We start from the raw sequence: 21,315 nt of genomic DNA on the forward strand, positions 1-21,315 counted from the left end.
GGGAGAAAGGAAAAGGGAGAGATATGAAGAGGAAGAATGAGAGGGAGAAAGAAAGAGGAAGAGGGACAGAGAGAAAGAGGGCGAGGGAGGGAGAGAGAGGTGGGAAATAGGAGAGAGAGTTGGGAAATGGGAGAGAGAGTGGGAGAGAAAGAAAGGAAGAAGGAGAGAGAGGGAGAGAGGGAGGAAGTGGGAGAGAAAGGGAGAGATGGAGAGAGGAAGAGGGAGAGAGGAAGAGGGAGAGAGGAAGAGGGAGAGAGAAAGAGGGGTTGCGAGACGAAGAGGGAGAGAGAGAGGAAAAGGGAGAGAGAAAGGAAGAGGGAGAGAGATGCACAAGCAGTCTGTTGGTACAGATTTTGAGCTGAGAAAACCAGAGCAACATCAAAGTGTATGCTTTGATTAAAGACAATGATCCTCGCTCACTGGGAGGGTAAATGTTGACTGCCTCGACCCTGGTGCTCAACTGGTACTCATTTTATCGAACCCTAAACGATGAAAGGCTGAATTTGAACTAAACATGACAAAACGGACGAAATGCCAGTAAGCATTTTGCGTAGCGTGTTAACAATTCTGCCCGTTCGCTGCCATACTAAATGAATTATATTATGATCACCAACCAATGAGACTTGCAACTTACTGTTTTATGCTATTAATTATCACGATAAATCTCTTGAATTTCACTCTAACATCTTTAAAATTTCGTTTTTTCTATTTGTTTTTTAAGACACAGAGACACAGAGGCACAGCCACATAGACATCTAAACACACGTGCGTACACAATGATACACAATCTCGCAGAGCTTTTAAACAAAAACCTTACCTGTGAATGTGGTTTTGCGGCACGGAGCAAAGCAGGCCTTGCCGTCCACTCCAGAAAACATGTAGTAAATGATCCACAAACACTCAAACTAACTGAGTCCTCAACTTGTTCTATTTGCGAAAAGATATGCATGGCACCAGCAGACTTGTCCTATTTCGAAAATGGTTTGTAAAGCATCGGCAGACTTCAAGAAACACGTTCATGTCCAGAGAACAAAATTAACACTTTATTTTACTGAACCCTCATTTATTGTTCACGGCGAGAAAATCTATCATATATATGTATCTACACGATGAGCTTCCATACAATTTCCATCTACCAAATTTAATAAACAATCGGTCGTTTCGAGACTACAATAATTCCACGCCATGTCGCGGTTCACATATCGCGGTTTATTATTCAAGCTTACGTCGATTCGTCTGTGGTGTTGTTTTGCATTTATCATAAAATAAATTACGGAGATATACTTGCATAGCAAGTGAGCTGCTCTGATATCATGTGGTAGAGTGAAAACAATTGCTGCGTGGAAGGTGTTTATAAGCCATTTAAAACACACAATGAAGTTAGATTCACTTCAACCTTTAAATTTAATTTGCCAAAATATTTTCGTCGCTTTAAGACCTCAACCTGTTTACTGACAAAATAACGTACGGCATCTAAAAGCGACGAAAATATTTTGGCAAATTAAATTTAAATGTTGAAGTGAATCTAACGGATTTTGCGTTTTAAATGACTTATAAAAACCTTCCACGCTGCAAATAAAATAAATATATACTGATTTTAAAAAAATTATTTTTATAATGTAGAGAACATTACTGCCTCTACTTCGCGAATGTTCACCTGTCGCGGTGGGTTTTGGAAGGCAACATCCGAGATAGTTGAGGGATCACCATATATTATAAAGTGCCTATCAGGGGATTTGAACATGAAACCCCTTGGTTGAAAAGAAAACTTCTCAACGAGACCACCAAGACGGCGGCTATGAAGAAAGTAGCATTGAATAACAAACAGTCAATAAATGAAACCGTCACAGATTAATTTTGGAAATGCTTCATGAGTCGCCTCAATCTCGTATTTCTATGGCACGGCATGTCATCTTTATATTACTTCCTTCAGTCGTGTATAATTTTCAGCAAAAAATGTTGAACATACATATCGGTGCACATGGACGGATGCATGATTTGTACATAAGACTAAACAGATAGGTCAAACACAAATGCACAGCCACATGCACCAAAATAAACACTTGCAAAAGACATGTCTGTATACATACGTGTATATATTTAGAGAGAGTGAGACAAAAGGAAAGAATAGAGTGGTGCGCGAACGAGTGTGGTATGTGTGTGTGCGTGTAGTGTGTATTTTGTGGGGGGAACGTGGATACACGTATATTTGCTTCTTGGCAACTGCACACATGTGTACGTATGATTGTATGTAACTGGATTTTATAGGTTTATATGTACGTACGTATGTATTTATGAATGTATGTATGTAAGTGTGTATGTATATATATATACATATATATATATACATACAGATATATATATATATATATAATATATATATATATATATATAGATAGATAGATAGATAGATATATAGATAGATAGATGATAGATAGATAGATAGATAGATAGATAGATAGATAGATAGATATACATATACATACAGAGACACACATATATAGTTGAAATATATAGAAAAACAAAAGACGAAGAGAGGTGTATGAACAAGCAAGTGTATTAGTTTGACGCTCTGCAAAAAAAAAAAAGAAAAAAGAAAATGTCTTTTATGTTTCGAGCCTACGCTCTTCAACAGAAAGGAATATGAGAAAATAAACACAGAAAGAGTGAAAAAAAGTTATAGATTTCGGCGGTCCAGCATGGCGAATGATTGGAAAAAAGAGATGTTGCATGAAAGGGAGATAATAAGGTGATAGTCATCCCAACAAGAGAAGGTGCATGTGAGTATATGTCCATGTGAGAATGGTGTGTGTGTGTGTGTGTGTGTGTGAATAGAGTCGAGTGACTCTAGGTGGGCGAATGTGTGCGTGTGTAATGTGTGTGTGTGTCTGTGTTTGTTGTTTGTAGTAATTGACTATTGCTGTATCCCGTGGTGTGTGCACATGTGGGTGTGTGTCTGTGACCAAGCGGTGTGCGTGGGTATGGTGTACATAAGGGGGCGAAATTTACCCTTATCTATGTACGTTGCATGTGTTAATACATGTAGTGTGTGAATATAAACATATATATATAATATATATATAATATATATATATGTTTATATTCATATATATATATTCATATATATATATATATATTCATATATATATATATATATAATATATATATATATATATATAGCCTGCGTTCAAGTATTATGTGCGCTTGTGTTAGTGAGGAAGTGTACATGATAGTGTTTGGTGTGTGTACTGACTTAAAGTGTGTGTGGCTGCTCATATAGTGGAATATGTGGTGATGCTATTGAAGCTTGAGTATGGGTGTGTGGATAATGGTGTGTGGTGTGGGTGGTGGGAAGTGGTCATTGCTAGTGTGTGTGGAGTGATGTGGGGTGGGTATCAAATGAAGAGAGGAGGTGAGACTGGTGTCAGATGAAGAGAGGAGGTGCGTTGAGGTCATGTGGGGCAAAGAAACGAAGAGAGAAGATTAATTTCTGTTATATTATTCTATTATTTTACATGTTGCATTCAATTTACTGCCGCCATGCTGGAGCAACGTCTTAATTTTGCGAATAAAGGGTTCAACGTTGGTTCTATGTCAGCATGTGTATATAAGAAATTTTGCGGAATAAGATAAAAAAAACCAAGGCTGTGTAGATACTAGAGCATTTATAGATAAAATGTCTTACAGCTGTTTCTAGGATATTTTGTTAAATATTCCTTCATCGGAGACGGTGTGAGAAGATGGTTAAGTCATAGTTCGTTTAGATGTGATACAAAATAGACATGTTTCTATAAATTTGCTACCCAAATGTTGATATATAGTATTTAGAATAAACATACAGCGATGAATTCTATACCAATAACAAAATATATTATTTTCCTGCATACTTTCAATCGGGAGTTTAAACGTTCATATTGTCCTGCTTTTTGCGAGGAATGCATTTATGACTTTGGAGTGGTATGGTGGTTGAAGCAATGTTATGTTCATCGTAGGTTTTTTTTTTTGTAAAATTTTCGGTAATATTAATATATTTTACTGTCTTAGGACGGCGAGCGAGCAGAATCGTAAGTACGCCGGTTAAACTGCATAGCGTCATTTCGTTCGACTTTACGTTCAGAACTGAAATTCCACCGAGGTCGACTTTGCCTTTCGAGATCGATAAAATAATTACCTACTAAGCATTGGGTTCCATGTAATCGACTTACCCATTTACCCAAAATTACAGACGTTGTGCCAAATATGAAACCTATATCTTTTACTGCGTTTTACAATCGGTAATAGATTGAAAATGCGGCGAGCTGGCAGCGTCGTTAGTAGATCGGATAAATTGCTTTGTAGCGTTTGTTTCCTATCCTTTTAATCGTGCCATTAAGTCTCATGAATGGCAGCTTTGTATTTCCTCCTTTCGTACTCGATAAAAATAAGGTACTGGAGTCAATGTATTCGACTTTTACTCTCCTCTCAAATGTGTAGGCCTTGAAGCTGCAACAGACCAGCATACCTTTCAGAGTGGATGTTATATCCCCAATATGTATGCTAATGAAATCTAGTAACCGCGGTAATGGGACATCGAACAATGATAACGTTTTTAAAAGAGATTGGTGAAATTAGAATTTGCTTCATGACTTTTCATTTAACTTTATAATAAATTTGCTTTAGCGGAGGGGAGAGTTATGTTATAATATTTCTTTTTTCTCTGGTCGATTTTACAAGTGAACTGTTTGACTCTGGTCGTGTCTATTTGTCCTTTAAATCTTGTAGTTCCCAAAACGCAAGTTATAAAAATGAATTGCAGAGCGATCACTTGCATCGAAACTACAATGTTTTTTCCGTAGATCAGCTGATGATAACAACTGCAATAAAAAAAAAATAACCATTTGGTAAGTGTATCGAAGAGTAATATTATATTTTTACGCTGTGTTAGCAAACGCATCAATGAATATATTCATATTCACAGTTCTGATATATTGATATATAAAAACGACGAATGCGTAATATCAGGGAAGAGTATTTGCTGCCTATAAATTTTAACAACTCATTTCAACTCTTCATCCGTCCTCTGTTGAATATCAACGAAGCCAGAGGACATGAAAATCCTTACTACAATATGAAAAAGCCAAGCCTATGAAAATTTTTGAATATATCAACAATTACACACACACATACCTGCAGAAAAATGTATTTTCACTATACTCAGGAAATATATATTTGAATTATTAATATAACACTCCATTTTCTCAGTTGATATTAAATGTCATTTTTTTTACTACAAATATAAGCGATTCGATAAATATTGTAAAGGAATTTTTATATATTTTCAGTTTTCCGAACCAGCTTTGCAGCTCCGTAGATAATATGTCAACCAGAAAACCTTAAAATTATATTCCCCATTGAAGAAAATATCACTTCTTTTAATTTTAATGTTTCAGTGGTGTTAGAAACATGAACATATCTCAGAGATAATAGATGAAAACTATTAAACAATATATATTTTCAAATGTAGGATAGTCTTAAACCTATTATCAAATTCATTGAGAAAGCTCTGTAAAAGTATCACATGTAAGTACACATATATATGCATATACGTATATATGTATATATATACATATATATAATGCATAAATACATGCGTCCTTTTAAAGCCTAACCAGGCTCATGGGCCCTGTTTCCCAGTTTCTATGGCGAATGTGTTCCCCAGCTGGACGGGACGCCAGTCCATCGCAGCGTCACTCATTTTTGCCAGCTGAGTGGACTGGAGCAACGTGAAATGAAGTGTTTTGCTCAAGAACACAACTCGTCGCCCAGTCCAGAAATTGAAACCACAATCTTACAATCATAATGCTGACGTCCTAACCACTAAGCCACGCGCCTCCACTTTATATATATATATAGATAGATAGATAGATAGATAGATAGATAGATAGATAGATAGATAGATAGATAGATAGATAGATAGATAGATAGATAGATAGTTAATACAAAATGGGACAAGAATGCAAAATATCCAGATAGACGATACGAAGAAAACAGGGACGAGTCATTCGAGTTTTCTTTCCTCAGTCGAGTTCCAGATTATCTTTGCAATTTCGGCAAGTATATAAGCAAAGTAGCCAGTTGGAAAATTTAAATAAGAGAGCAGTAACTATATTTATCAGTAAAGTTAATCGCCATATCAGCATGGCTGTTCGATGCTACCACCGTTTTAATCCGAAGCAGACATTCCGCGAACTGGGGATAGATACAAACTACAGCCTTCATATATGGCTAGCAGGGGAAGGAACAACTACCATCCATTAGCAGGCGAAGGGATCGCATCACGAGACCAGCTCGGTTCTGGGCTATTTCTGAAATTCTCGAACCACGCGCATATAGCTGTATATAACAGCATTTAAATTTGCCATATCCCGTTATTTTATATACATACATATATATATCTACCCACACGCACAATTACACACATACATATCTAAACATATATTTATGTGTGTGCGTATATACCGGAGTAAGCATAAAAATGTGAAACAAGGTGGGAAAAAAAGAGTACTCATATACCAAAGGTAGAGTAATATGCTTTATTTAAAAGCTGCAAAAATATAACAAAACCTGTTACTCAGAGTTTCACTTTCCCGTTCGTCGTATATATATGTCTGTGTGTGTGTGTGTGTGAATGTATTCATACATGGATGGATCGATAGATAGATAGACATGGGTCGGATAGAGTAACTTGAGGCTGAGTTTTTATGTTCACATACCCTTCCTGTCGTCCAGTCGGCATCACCCACAGAGTGCAAGTAAAGTAGTAATATTTCCGCTTTCACAAACGATTCGTAACAAACGCCGCCTTCTAACCTTTCGGGTTCGATTAGATAAGTACCCATAACGCACTAGAGTCGATATAATCGACTTAATCCGTTTGTCTGTCCTTGTTTGTCCCCTCTGTGTTTAGCCCCCTGTGGGTAGTAAAGAAATAGGTATTTCGTCTGTCTTTACGTTCTCAGTTCAAATTTCGCCGAGGTTGACTTTGACTTTCATCCTTTCGGGGTCGATAAATTAATTACCAGTTGCGTACTGGGGATTGATTTAATCGACTATCTCCCTCCCCTCTAAATTTCGGGCCTTGTGCCTAGAGTAGAAAAGAGTATTATTATAGTGACTGGTGTTGTTAGTATCAAATGTTAAGTAAATATGATACCTTCAATCTCGAAAACATTCTGTTGAAAATTCAGTGCAGATGGGCTGGACATGTTCGAATGTACGATGGTTGCACTGCAAAAATTCTTTTGGATGACCAACAAGTAGAGGGATTCAGCGCTAAATGGAGAAGCATCCAAGGATATGTTAGAACAATAACTAAAATCCCTACAGCTTAAATTACCATCTTGGGAAAGTTATGGCCTAGATCGATCTGAAAGGCGTAAAATTGTCATGACACCTAAACAATATTATTTGAAGGAAGTGGACAATAAAATAATTCTATCCTGCAATCAACAGACACTTATTTCCAATCCCAGGCAAAATCAAAATCGTCATTGCTCCTATTATGACTTCATTGCAAAATCCTTCCATACCTGGACTGAAATTACACGCATCCATTGCAAACAGATGCAGCTTCTTTTATTTTTAAACTTACATTTTTCTTTTTTTTTTCCTTTTTTTAAAATCCTCTCCTTCAAACACTCGTGTCAAAATCGACGGCAGTGACTGTCGTTATTCTTAGTACGTACACCTACTATTTTACTGGTATAAACTGCTACTACTACTGCCTGCTGCCTTTGCTACTACTGCTACTACTATCACTCCTGCCACCAACACCACGATTATAACTACCACACTACCTCTGCTGCTACCACCTCCTAACAGTAATGACAACCACTCTTCCCTCTCCATGAAGCTATACCAAGAATAATGATAAAAATAATTCCAACAAAAGTGGAATTTTAAACCACAATTTGGAAACATGTTCCGAGGCGTTGATAGTACTAGGAGATTGTCATTTTCATGGATGATAAAAGTCTTCTCCTCTCATTGATTCCCCTAAGCTGTCAGCTAAAATGTCTCCGTCCGGTGCCGTGTGTTGTCTTTACACCATTCTTGGCAGAATTTCTTCCTTGTGAAGAGTACCTGCAGCATCGATCGAGTATTCACTGTTGCAGTTTCGTATAATTGTCGATGTCTCTTCCGCTGATGGTCTGCATCATTCATTAATTTTCTGAACATTTTTCAAGGACAACTTTCGTCCGGCATCAGGCGGATGTGAATGATTACATGCTTCGCCTTAAATAACATCATCTTCTGTTTTATGCGCCCCCCCCCGCAACTTCCTTTCCGCTCGCTGCATCGCCAATATGTTACAATGCTTTTTCGTTTGTCATCGATGTATGCGTAGCCGTCAAGCAAAAGAATTCCTCCTCCTCTCGTCGCTGGTACTATTTCTATGATTTTTAAAGAAAATTTCATGTTAAGTAACATTACTACCACAAAAGAACCAACCATTATTTACAGAAAGAACTTTCAGTTAACACAGGTATTTACACGCACACACATCACAGAATAAAATGAAAATAAAACTTTAATTGCAATCGTGTAAATAAATGTAAAACACAGACATTTCACAACACTTTACAGCTTCTGAATAAGGCCTAAATCAGCGTCTACAAGCTAGATAACTTTGGTGTGGTTTGGGCGTGACGAAAGAGTTTGAATATAATTTGAATAAAACAGCTACATTAAAATTTATAGTTTTTATCTTTCAGTAAATTTGCCAAAACGTTATATGCAATCGGTTATCCTTTTATCCTGGGAAGGGAGACTGTCTTTTACGTTTCGAGGTTACGCTCTTCAACAGAGAGGAACACACAAATAAAGAGGGAGAGAAAATAAAAAGAGAGAGAGAATAAAGAGAAAAAATATAAGGAGAGAGAAAACAAAGACAGATAATAAAAAGAGAAGAAAATAAAATAAAATAAAATAAAATAAAATGTATGTTTGTGCAGATTTGTATGTTTTGCTTTACGTATGTCTTTTCATGCATATAGTTGCAAATATAAACATGTTGATATATATATAAATGATAAACTTCTGGAAAGTCTTACAGATTTTTACAGTTCCAGTGATAGATTGAATCTGTAGTCTTCGAATTAGCTTTCTCCATTCTGGTTTTGGGAAGTCTAATTTCTCATGATTGGTATTTAGGCAGTGTGTCCCAGGACCCTAAAAATTGCACATATGAACCTGAACTTGTTATCTGGATTGCGTAACGGCAGTAGTACAGCGTAGGTGTTCTCTTTTTCACTGATCTCCAGCGTTATGTCAACACCCGCTGGGCAGCTAATTTCCACAACTGTACACAGTATCTCTTCTCTATCCCAAATCAGTACATCAAGTCTGTTATGCTTACATATTATTGAGATATTCACTGGTACAGTTCACCAGGATTCCTTTTAGCAGAACCAGTACCATCGTTACTGGATTCCTACTGGCTAGAGATAGCAGTCGCTCGACCTTACCCACAATATATAAACAGAGGAGCGACAAACAGCCTCTGATCTCGTAATGAGCAAAGTAGCTAATATGTATGTATGTATGTATGTATGTATGTATGTATGTATGTATGTATGTATGTATGTATGTGTGTATGTATGTATGTATGTATGTGTGTATGTGTATATGTATAAATCCTTCACTTTTCATCTGGATTAAAAGACGATATACATACTGTAGACTTTAGAATGAAGAGAAACATTTTATTACGTCAGTTGATTTTATTTGTTTACGGGTCCCGGTTTACTTTGCTTTGATCTCGTGAAGATCATTCTGCTTTCGATATTCACCCTAGATTTCCAGACGCAGCAATATTGTCGGTTTATTTGCTTTTGTTTCTAATATTAATTTCTCTGTTTCAATGCTGTTGCATTAAATATCTCTCAATGGATTTTGTCGATCCGTTCTTCCATTCAGCGACAATTCGGTCCGTCATCTAACTGTCCCCCAATTCTCTTTGTATCTCTATCGTATTTACAATAATTTTTGCTGACCTCCTCAAATTTGCGCCTGTAATTTAATTGTGTGCAAGTCAGATATAGGTGTGTACGTATATGTATTTCTGCGTCTATATATCAGTTTATATATATTTATACACATCATTTTGTATATATACATATACAAATATTTGCATATGCACACACACATGTATAAGTGTGAATACATGTACGTACACATATCTGTGTTTGTGTGTATGGTTGTGTGTGAGTGTATATATATATGCATATATATATGTATGCGTGTATATATGTATATATGTGTATATATATGTATATACATATATGTGTATATTTACATATGTATGTATATATATGTATACATGCATATGTATGTATATATATGTATATATGTATATATATATATAAATATATATATATCTGTATATATATATATATATATATATATATATATATTTATATAAGTGAATATGTGTGCATATATATATATATATATATATATATATATATATGTATATACATATATGTGTATATTTACATATGTATGTATATATATATATATGGTTATATACATAATGCTAGTTTTTAATGTGTTATTGGTTATTTGTAAGTCTATAGGAAATACGTTGTTTTATGCTGTGAACCTGGGAAATACTTGTAACTCGTCTGCCTAAAAGCACATAAAATTTGCCTATGTAGCTGTGGCTCGCAATAAAAAGACAGAAATCTTCGTATAATGCATGTACTTATATGTCTTGAATATGGTTGCGTCTAATGTATGATTCACCTACAAATATTGGTTCGTAAGAAATCAAAATTTGCTAATAAAATATACGAAATCAATAGCAGAAACTATCCCTAATCTATAATCATATCCTGAGACGAATATCGTTTTCATGTATTTTAATGGCGTTTATCAATGGACTCCGTCCACGCTGTACATCTCCTTTTTGATCTTCTTCCTACATATGTCACAAATCATGCAGAGGTTAACATCTGCTGCCGTCTGTTTTTGTGTAATAAAACAAGAATTAGTAGTACATAAAGATCATCAGAATGTTAATCCATTCACTCTAGCCTAACAATCTATATTTGTATGTAATATAATAAAAACTAACATTATTTTAATAGAAACCAACCAGATATAAGCACACTTACAATGACTCGTAATACACGAGAGTTATGCAGACAGTAGAGAACTAACACATCAATAGATTTTAGATTGTGGGTATTTTGACAATGGCCTGTAAATTATACATCGCAAAAATAATTAAAAGAAAAACAGGGAATTTGGTCGCAAATTAATTTCGCAAGATTAATAATATTTTTCATTAATTTTTTTTTTCAAATGATTATCTTTTTTTTTTGTCGAGGGTTTTCTTCCGTTTTGTATGTTTACGTTGTTCTTTGTTTAACTCATTATGTTTGCTTAATTCAAAACCACCCTTAGTTTAATTAAGATTTATTGAGTTTCTAATTAAATTCACAAAAAGACAACTTAATTATATATTAGTCGGAACAGAGAATTTCCATATCATTAATGTGAAAATGTCTTCTATGATGGTACAAGATGTGACAGATACAAAAAAATAAAACGAAGAAAATAAATAAAAAACAAGCAAACTAAATTACTAATATGTTTGTGCTTTAAAAAGTACATTAGCGTCGATAATAATGTTATTAGTGTAACATTTTCGCAATGTATCGGTATTTGTGTGCATGTAAACTATATTCTGTGACACAGACGAAACTAATACACCACAATTATACGTAGTGTATTCATTAAAATGTATATGAATATATTTTGACTTAAGGTGTAAAAATGAAAATCAATAATTGCAGAAGGTCAAACGCCTTCTCCGAGACAAGGGTTCATAACACCAGTCCCCAATTTTGTTGTGTACATCTTCCGCACCTAAATGAGACGCTGGACCGTAGCGGAAATAACGCATTTTTGCTCGCTGAATGGACTGGAGAAAACTCGAATGAAGTTTAAAGCTCAAGTGCACAGTTCATCGCCCATTCCAGGAATCGAAAGCACAACCTTACAATCATGGGTGCAACAACCTAAACCCTAAGCAGAGCGATTCGATCTTCATATGTATAATAGTTACGCCTTGTAATTTATATAATAATTATAAATACATACATATATATATATATATATATATATATATATATATATATATATATATATATATAATATATATATATATATATATTATATTATATATATATAATATATATATATATATATATATATATATATATATATATATATATATATATGTATCTATATATGTATGTACAGAAGTGGCACTGCGGTACGTAGGTTGCTTACCAACCACATGGTCCCGGGTTCAGTCTCACCTCGTGAGACCTTGGACAAGTATCTTCTACTATAGCCTCGGGCCGACCAAAGCGTTGTGAGTGGATTCGATAGACGGTAACTGGAAGAAGTCTGTCGTGTATATATATATATATATATATATATATATATATATACATACATACATATATATGTGTGTATTAGTGTGCGTGTGAGTGAGTGTACATGTGTGTGTGTATTTGTGTGTCTGTGTCTGTCCCTCCACCATCTTTTGACAACCGATATGTATGTGTTTACGTCCTTGTAATTTAGCAGTTCAGCAAAATACACCTATAGAATGAGTACCAGGCTTACAAAGAATTAGTCCCGGGGTCGCTTTGCTCGACTAAAGGCGGCGCCCCAGCATGACCGCAGTGAAATGACTGAAAGAAATAAAAGAATAAAAGAAAAAATTATATAACGAACAAAATAGTTTTAAAACCTCTAAATAAGATATGAGTACCAAAGAGAGTAAACGGTTAAGCTTCTTTGCCAGTAGAAGATAGTTGTTCTATCCAGAAGCATGTTGCTACCTTTTAACGCCAGGAAAACATCTTTGCCAGCTGGTTATCCTCACACAACCTGTGCCTGATATATTGTGAGAAAGGGAGCGAACTGCTTCAGCAGGACCAGTTTAATATCATTACTACTCATATGTGATTTAGAGATTGTAAGACCGGCTACTTTGCTCGTTATACGATCAAAGGCTGTCTGTCGCTTCTCTGTTTATATATTGTGAGTAAGGTCGAGCGACTGCCATCTCTAGCCAGCAGCTATCCAGTAACGGTGACGGGAAAAAACTTGGAAACCAAGGTGTGTTTTTCCTGCTAAAGCTAGAGGGGAGTAGTTCGATCCCTTACAATGTATCAGACACAGGATGTGTGTCGATAAGAAGCTTGAAAACATGTCTTCCTGGAGTTAAAAGGGAATAACGTATTTCTGGAAAGTACAGTCACTAAATACCGTGTACTATCATTAGTACTCCTATCTCATTTAGAGATTTAAAAACTATTTGGCTCCTTACACCCCCCCACACACACACAAACACCTATGATGGTATTTATATAAGCCAAAAGCTTATAGCGATCACTAAGAAAATTAGTCTAATAATAGGGCATATAAGCCTTCGACAGAAAAATAGCCTACTTTTTCTGTCGAGGGCTTGTATAATACCGTTATAAAACCAAACCATTCACACCGAAAGCATACCCCCACCATATATATATGTATATATATATATATTATATATATATATATATAATATATATATATATATATATACATTGGGCAGACGAATGCTTCTTTTAACAATCGTTATCGTAACCATGTTGCCAGCTTTAAGACAATCAAAAAGAGACTTTCAACATCTTTACCAGATTTTGTATGGTGCCTCAAGGAGGATAAAATGAAGTACAGCATAAATAGCAAGGTAAGCTACACCATAAAATATAATTTCCAGGAGATGCCGTCTCTGCTACGAGGAATCCCTGTCTATTCTGTAGACCAACGAGAAGATAATTAATAGAATTCCTGAACGACACTCGAGATGCCTACACGCGTATAAATGTACTTTCGTACAATGCAGTGCGAATGAATTTTGAGTAACCGCTAACCTAATTTAATTTGCTTTACGGCATGAATGACTTAAGTTTACTTCTAACCTCCCCATTCTTACAAACACCAAGTCGATAGCTAACTCACTTCGTGATCACGAGAGCACCAAACCCCACGTGTGCGTATTCTCACATTTTTGTGGATGCTTCTATAAGCAACTGTACTCACACCATTCAGATTGCCCGAGGGCATTAATACATCCATATTTGCTGACGGTCATTTTCAATAGTATTCTCGCTGGATTGCGTGTTCGTTTATGTTTTTGCCATCTGTGATTATATTTTTGATTTTCTATATAAATGAACATATTTCTTCCGTCTGGCTACCTTTCTTTCTACAAAAGAAGTTACATTGCGAGACAGTTATTTTAATGAGTTTTAATTATTTATCACCCGATGAGATACATCTGCGCTGCCGGATGCTCCTGAATCAGTTGTTGAGCATCAAATCTGTAAGGAATCGATGCTAGAAGTGTCGAAACAATTGTCGTGATTAATAATAAATTCTCGTATATCCCATCTTGTCTTTCGTTTGTTATATCTATCTATCTATCTATCTATCTATCTATCTATCTATATATCTATCTATCTATCTATCAATACGTCTCTCTCCCTCTCTCTCTCTCTCTCTCTCTCTCTCTCTCTATATATATATATATATATATATATATATATATATATATATATATATATATATTTATACATATATATACATATATATACATACATATATATATATATATATACATAATAATCACACTATTGCTTACATATATACATGTATATGTATATATGTATATACATACATATATACACATATATATATATATGCATATATATATATTCATATATATATATATGTGTGTGTGTGTGTATGTATATACATATATACATATACATGTATATATGTAAGCAATAGTGTGATTATTAAAATATATTATTTATTCTTTTATCTTAGTTTCAAGAAATTTTCTTTTCCTCAAGCCTCTGTATTATCATTTCTAAGTTAAGATTACTCGGCTTTTCCGGAGAGGATAAAAGAGATTTTACACCGGAAGCGGTTGTGTCATAGTTAGAATACCAGTGTCAGCTTTAATATTTTTAGAAACTAACCAAAGTGCCAAAAAATATACACACAGTCATTCATTTTCTCTGCCCATTATTCCTGGAACGTTCTTGCTGATAATGTCCACATGCTTGTCTTCTACTGTGTCATTTCCGAAGTTACCGTTATTACAATTTCCAGCTGGATTCCCAAGCGTGTCCAACTGAGCCTTCTCGTTTTTCATCCACCCACTAGGTTCCGTGCCCGTTGGCTAGGCTTATGTAAACCGTTTTGCGACTCTTTCCTGTGGCAGTGCAACCACATGTCCCTAGTAGCAGAGATATGACCTCTGAACGCGGGGTAATACTGGATCGATCTCAAGAAACTCCCCGCCCGGCGTCCTAACGTTTCTGCCAGCTCACCGCTCGAATATTGTAATATGGGCGGATAGGCGCAGAAACCAAATTGAAGATAAAAAGTGTAGCTTCTCTTCCAGCCCATCCTCTTACGAAGATCGAATGCTGGGGCTGGGGCTGGCGCATTACTGTGCAAATACCTGCAACAATAACATCTAAGTTAGCCCTAAACTCCCCATCAATCGTGAACATGGCCTTCAGAGATTTAAACTTCTCTACTAGCCTCAGTCATGTTCCACTCTCATTCAATTTGATTTACTACAAGTATTGTGCAAATCTAAATATTCACCTAATAAAACTGCTTTATACAATTCATAATACTGTTTGTAAAACTATTCGTAGAGTATCATAAATACATTTTTATTTCATAAATGTATAACTTCGCACACAGTGAAATACTTTTGTTCATCTTCATACAAAGCATATTGAATACCAGTTGAAGTAAATCAACATTCATATGTATTTTAATATCTAAGATAAATATAATTCTGAAGGTATTCTTCTACTGGTGTAATAAAACATACCATTCCATCATCATGGTATTCATGCAGCGTGGATCTGTGTTTTCTCTAAACATCAAAAGACAAATCGAAGAAATCGATATTTGGGAAGTAAGTTATGAAATACATCAATTTATGAAATATACGAATCGTTTCACAAATTTTATTATCAATCCTACTGGACAAGTGTATTGCTTGTACATATATCATATATATGTAGACAATGTATGAGGTAAACACAGTCATATTACGTGATGGTAACACAGGGAAAATTTGTGAAATATAACTGTATTGCAATGTTATCTTGTTCCACTGTACCGAAAGTTTAATTGAAAATGCTTAGCTTATATATTTGTGGAAGCAAGCCATATGTTCCCAAGTCACTAAAGAGAAATGCAAATGTTATTTCGAAAATTAAGTCCTAATGTTGAGGCAATTAAAATTTTATATTCACCATAAATGTATTTCTGCTGGCAACATTTAGTGTTCTATATACTTGTAATTATATATTCAATTATTTATTTATCAACATGTATTGTCTGCCTGTCTGTCTCTATGTTGCTCTCTCTCTCTCTCTCTCTCTCTCTCTCTCTCTCTCTCTCTGTCTTTGTCCCTATCTCTATCTCTGTCTCTCTTTCTTAGAAAGACACATCCATTCGACCAGCTGAAGAGTCGATGTTATCGTAATATTGCGCTGAATAATTAATTACCCTACACATATGTATATGCGTCTTTAACACTGGGTTTATAGTAAAACGCCAGCGGAGTCGATTTCTACGACCTATTGTTGCATGAAGCCACAGAGAATAGATATATTTATTGCCTTTCGAATTTTCTTGGAAATGTTTAAATATCAGAACACAAGAATTCATGACCAAGAAGCACATGTTTTATACACTCAGTTCCTGTTAATCTCCATTGCATCCGACACACGGAATAAAATTTATAATAGCAGCAAACATTGAGATATGTTAATACTTTGAATGAAGCAGTGAAAACGTGGAGATGTTATATATATTTTCCTCTTACGAAATATTAATATCGTTTTTGACTTTTATCTCCTTGCCTCTTAAAAATGTGCATCGCCACCCGTTTCTGCAAATGTTAATTGTATTACATCCGAAATCCAAACGCTTATCGCAAATTTACACTATCTTACATATTCATCAGAAGGAAAACACTTCTTTCTTTTCTAAAAATAATAATTTCTTGTGTATGCGAAAATAATTAAAGGAAGGTTTCGTCTTCGAATCGACTCTTCAATGCTGTCCATAATTTAGAAAATCAAACATTGACATGTATATTTTCTATAATTGTTCAATTTTGCCACTGAAGATGTAATCGATTTACCACGATATTTCAGGAGCACTTAATAACATTCGCAATGGCGAAATTAATAGGCTGCAGCCAGAAACGAAATGGGAATTTGAGTTTATTTAATACGAGACGCAGTCAATGCGGCGAGTTGGCAGAAACGTTAGCGCGCCGGGCGAAATGCGTAGCAGTATTTCGTCTGCCGTTACTTTCTGAGTTCAAATTTCGCCGAGGTCGACTTTGCCTTTCATCCTTTCGGGGTCGATAAATTAAGTACCAGTTACGCACTGATATCGATATAATCGACTTAATCCGTTTGTCTGTCCTTGTTCGTCCCCTCTGTGTTTAGCCCCTTGTGGGTAGTAAAGTAATAAGTATTTCGTCTGCCGTTACATTCTGAGTGCAAATTCCTCCGACGTCGACTTTGCCTTTCATCCCTTTCAGGGGTTGATCAAATAAGTACTAGGTACGCACTGGAATCGATGTGATCGACTTAATCCCTTTGTTTGTCCCTTCTATGTTTAGCTCCCTATGGGCAATAAAGAAATGAATATTAGACGCAGGCGTGCTTGTATAGTAAGATGTTTGTTTCACACCCACATGGTTGCAGGTTCAGTACCATTGTGTAGCACTTTTCGGAAGATCTTTCTCCTGTAGGCCCATCCCTACCAATGCCTCGTGAGTGAGAGGAGCACAGTCGTATATATACACCTGTGTGTGTGTGTGTGTGCAACCACCTCTTGACAACCGGGGGACGATGTGTGTACGTCCCAGTATCTTAACATTTCGGCAAAAAATACCCCTGGAATACGTACCAAGCTTTAAAGAACACAAGAAATGGGGATGGTGTGGGGGTAGATTTGTTCGGCGAGCTGGCAGAAACGTTAGCTCACCGGACAGAATGCATAGCGGTATTTCGTCTGCCGCTACGTTCTGAGTTCAAATTCCGCCGAGGTCGACTTTGCCTTTCATCCTTTCGGGGTCGATAAAATAAGTACCAGTTGCGCACTGGGGTCGATATAATCGACTTAATCTCTTTGTCTGTCCTTGTTTCTCCTCTCTGTGTTTAGCCCCTTGTGGGTAGTAAAGAAATAGTTAGATTTGTTCGATCAAACTTTTGAAGGTGTGCCCAAGCGGGGCCGCAGTCTAATGACCGAAGCAAGTGAAAGATATAATGTACAGGAAAATATGTTTACCGTAAATCGAGGAATTCTCTAAAATATCACCTTCGATTTGTGATCATGATAACGAAGTGGTCATGATAACGAAGAAAAAATGGCGAAATTAATAACATAACAGGTAAATGAAATACCTATTCCCATGATGACGATTATGACCATAGAACTCCTCAACACCATGACTTAGGAAAGTAATAACGTGAAACGTAATGCATAAAAGCAAGAATTTTTCATAACCATTTTCAATTTTGAATTGCAAAAAATTAATATGTCCTGTGACAGCATAAATAATACTTTTTTCAAAAGTAACATTTTTTTCTTTTTATTTAGCATGATAAGAGCAAGATACCGAGGTACCAATAACTTGCAGTTTAAATGGAAAAAATAAATTATTCTTTAGTTTGTGTACTTTAGTTTCGTTCGAAGAGTCTTTTGTGACATTTCATGTAAGCCATTTAAAATATACACGCGTATTTTATTGGATTTTCTTGTATGTATGAATTTTATTATTTTGTTTACTTTAAATTCTGTTGTAACCTCTTTCCTCCTATTTATTGTTAAGTATCTTTCTTCTTATCTCTAATTCATTCACTCGCTCGCTTCCTCTCTCGCTTATTTTGGCTTCGACGCTGAAGAATAATGATATTTCTAAATGTTACATTTAATAGTTCTCTGGAAGGAAGCGTACGTGCAATAAGAGATGTAATAGGTCAGCGGTTTCCATTGACAAAAAAGTACGACTTAAGAAATTGAAACTTAACATATTCATATTATGTCTTATGACGTAGAAGAATACTAGAAACATGAGACAACAATAATAAAGATAATAATAATAATAATAATAATAATAATAATAATAATAATAATAATAATAATAATAATAATAATAACGATCGTGATGATGGTGGTGGTGGTGGTGGTGAGAAAAGCTAGGAATGTACAGGAAAAAGAACAGTTTGTCTTTTAAATGTATTTAAAGAAAATATCAAAAAGAAAGAGAAAAAAGAAGAAAACACAGGAACTGTAAAAACATATCTGTATATGTATATATGTGTGTGTGTGTGTGTATATGTGTATGAGTGTATGTGAATGCGTATGCATATATATATATATATATATACATACATATATATGTGCTTATATATATATACATATACATGTATATATATATATATATATATGTATATATACACACACATATATATATATACGTATATATATATATGTGCATGTGTGTGTGTGTGTTTTTGTGTGTAGTAATGGAAAAATATCTATTTTTTGAAGAATTGAGTTCCAATTGGAAAGTAAGTTTCAATTTATGTTCCTTTTTGCTTTTGTTTTTTTTGGGGGGTGGGCGGTAAGTTAAAGAGATACTTCTATAATAAAGAAATATATACAATGATGCTGGTGTTTTTCAACCTACGAAAAGTGAAATATATTTTACAACCAATACCCACGTTCGTGTTTGGCTTCCAAGAAATTATCAATTACCATTCGTGGCAGTAAATATAAACTATGCTAATTAACTCGCGAACCTGATCCCAGTAGATACTTTTCTCTGCTGCAAAATTGCTGCAAAAAATACAGCAACTTCGCCGGCCCCAGTCGCTTGTCATAACTAGAATGAGCATACAACTCACAAATTTGTAGACTCTCTGAGCAATCATGGAAACTTGTGTACAACTGATGCTAATTGCATTCCATCCTTTAAAATGGTAATCCTTATTAATTCGTTGACTATGGTTTTTCCTGTTTGCCAATGTATGTTATGTATTTATCGAGTCAACTTGTAACTATCAGCGATACGTTGGCAAGGACTGAGTGAATTTAAGAGGCTTCTTCCCCACTCCCGTGCATTGACTACAAACGTGCCCTCCATCGGTTGTGACGATGGGTGTTGGTCGGATCATCAGGGCACGCGTACACTTAACGCATTTTACAGAGAGAATTAGCGTGGAACGGAATGTGACCAGTTCAACCCTTTGAATTACAGGCGCTACTCGTTTTCGCCAGCTCAGTGAACTGGAGCAAGGTGAAATAATGTGCCTTGCTCACTGACACAACCTACTGCCAGGAATTGAAACCAAAACCTTGCGATCATGAGACAATTGCCTTAAAATCTAAGCCGAGCGCCTTCACTAATAACTACTATACGAGACTAGGAAGACTGTCTTGTACTCCAATTCTTTATGTGTCATCCATTCCTAGAGGTGCTGTCGATAAATAAGTGGAATAAACATAATGTTAAATCGAAGACAAGACATTTACTTTTAATGGTATTTTTCTTTGCGTGCTTACTTAAAACACGAAATCTTAAGTCCTTCGTAATAAGCGAAAATAATGCTTCTCCTTCTTTGTTCCATGATTTCAAGTTCGAAGTCTTAATCCTGCAAGTATTACAAAGAAAGTATTTTCGCCATAGTACGGAGTATCTGCTAGCGGAGTAAGCCTACATCTAACTAATATATTAGATGACCAAAACCTGAAATCTGCGAACAAGGGTGGAAAAGACAAAATGAGGATTAGACAAAATGGAGAATAGACAAAATCGCAACGCTACAGGACACACACACACACACACACACACACACACACACACCACACACACACACACACATACACACAACACACACACACACACACATACACACACACACACACACACACACACACACACCACACATAATACGCTTCTTTTGTTTTCCACCAAAGCCTAAAATATATACACACGCAAAGATTTGGTCTTCCCGACGCCATAGTAGAAGACACTTTTCAAGGTACCACGCAGTCGGAGTGAACTCCGGACCATGTGCCTGGGAAGCGATATATAATCCGGCCAGAATGGGAGATGATATCAGTTTCGTCTTTCGATTAACTAAATGA

The sequence above is a fragment of the Octopus sinensis genome, linkage group LG9, assembly GCF_006345805.1.
Source record: "Octopus sinensis linkage group LG9, ASM634580v1, whole genome shotgun sequence".
NCBI classification, from domain to species: domain Eukaryota; kingdom Metazoa; phylum Mollusca; class Cephalopoda; order Octopoda; family Octopodidae; genus Octopus; species Octopus sinensis.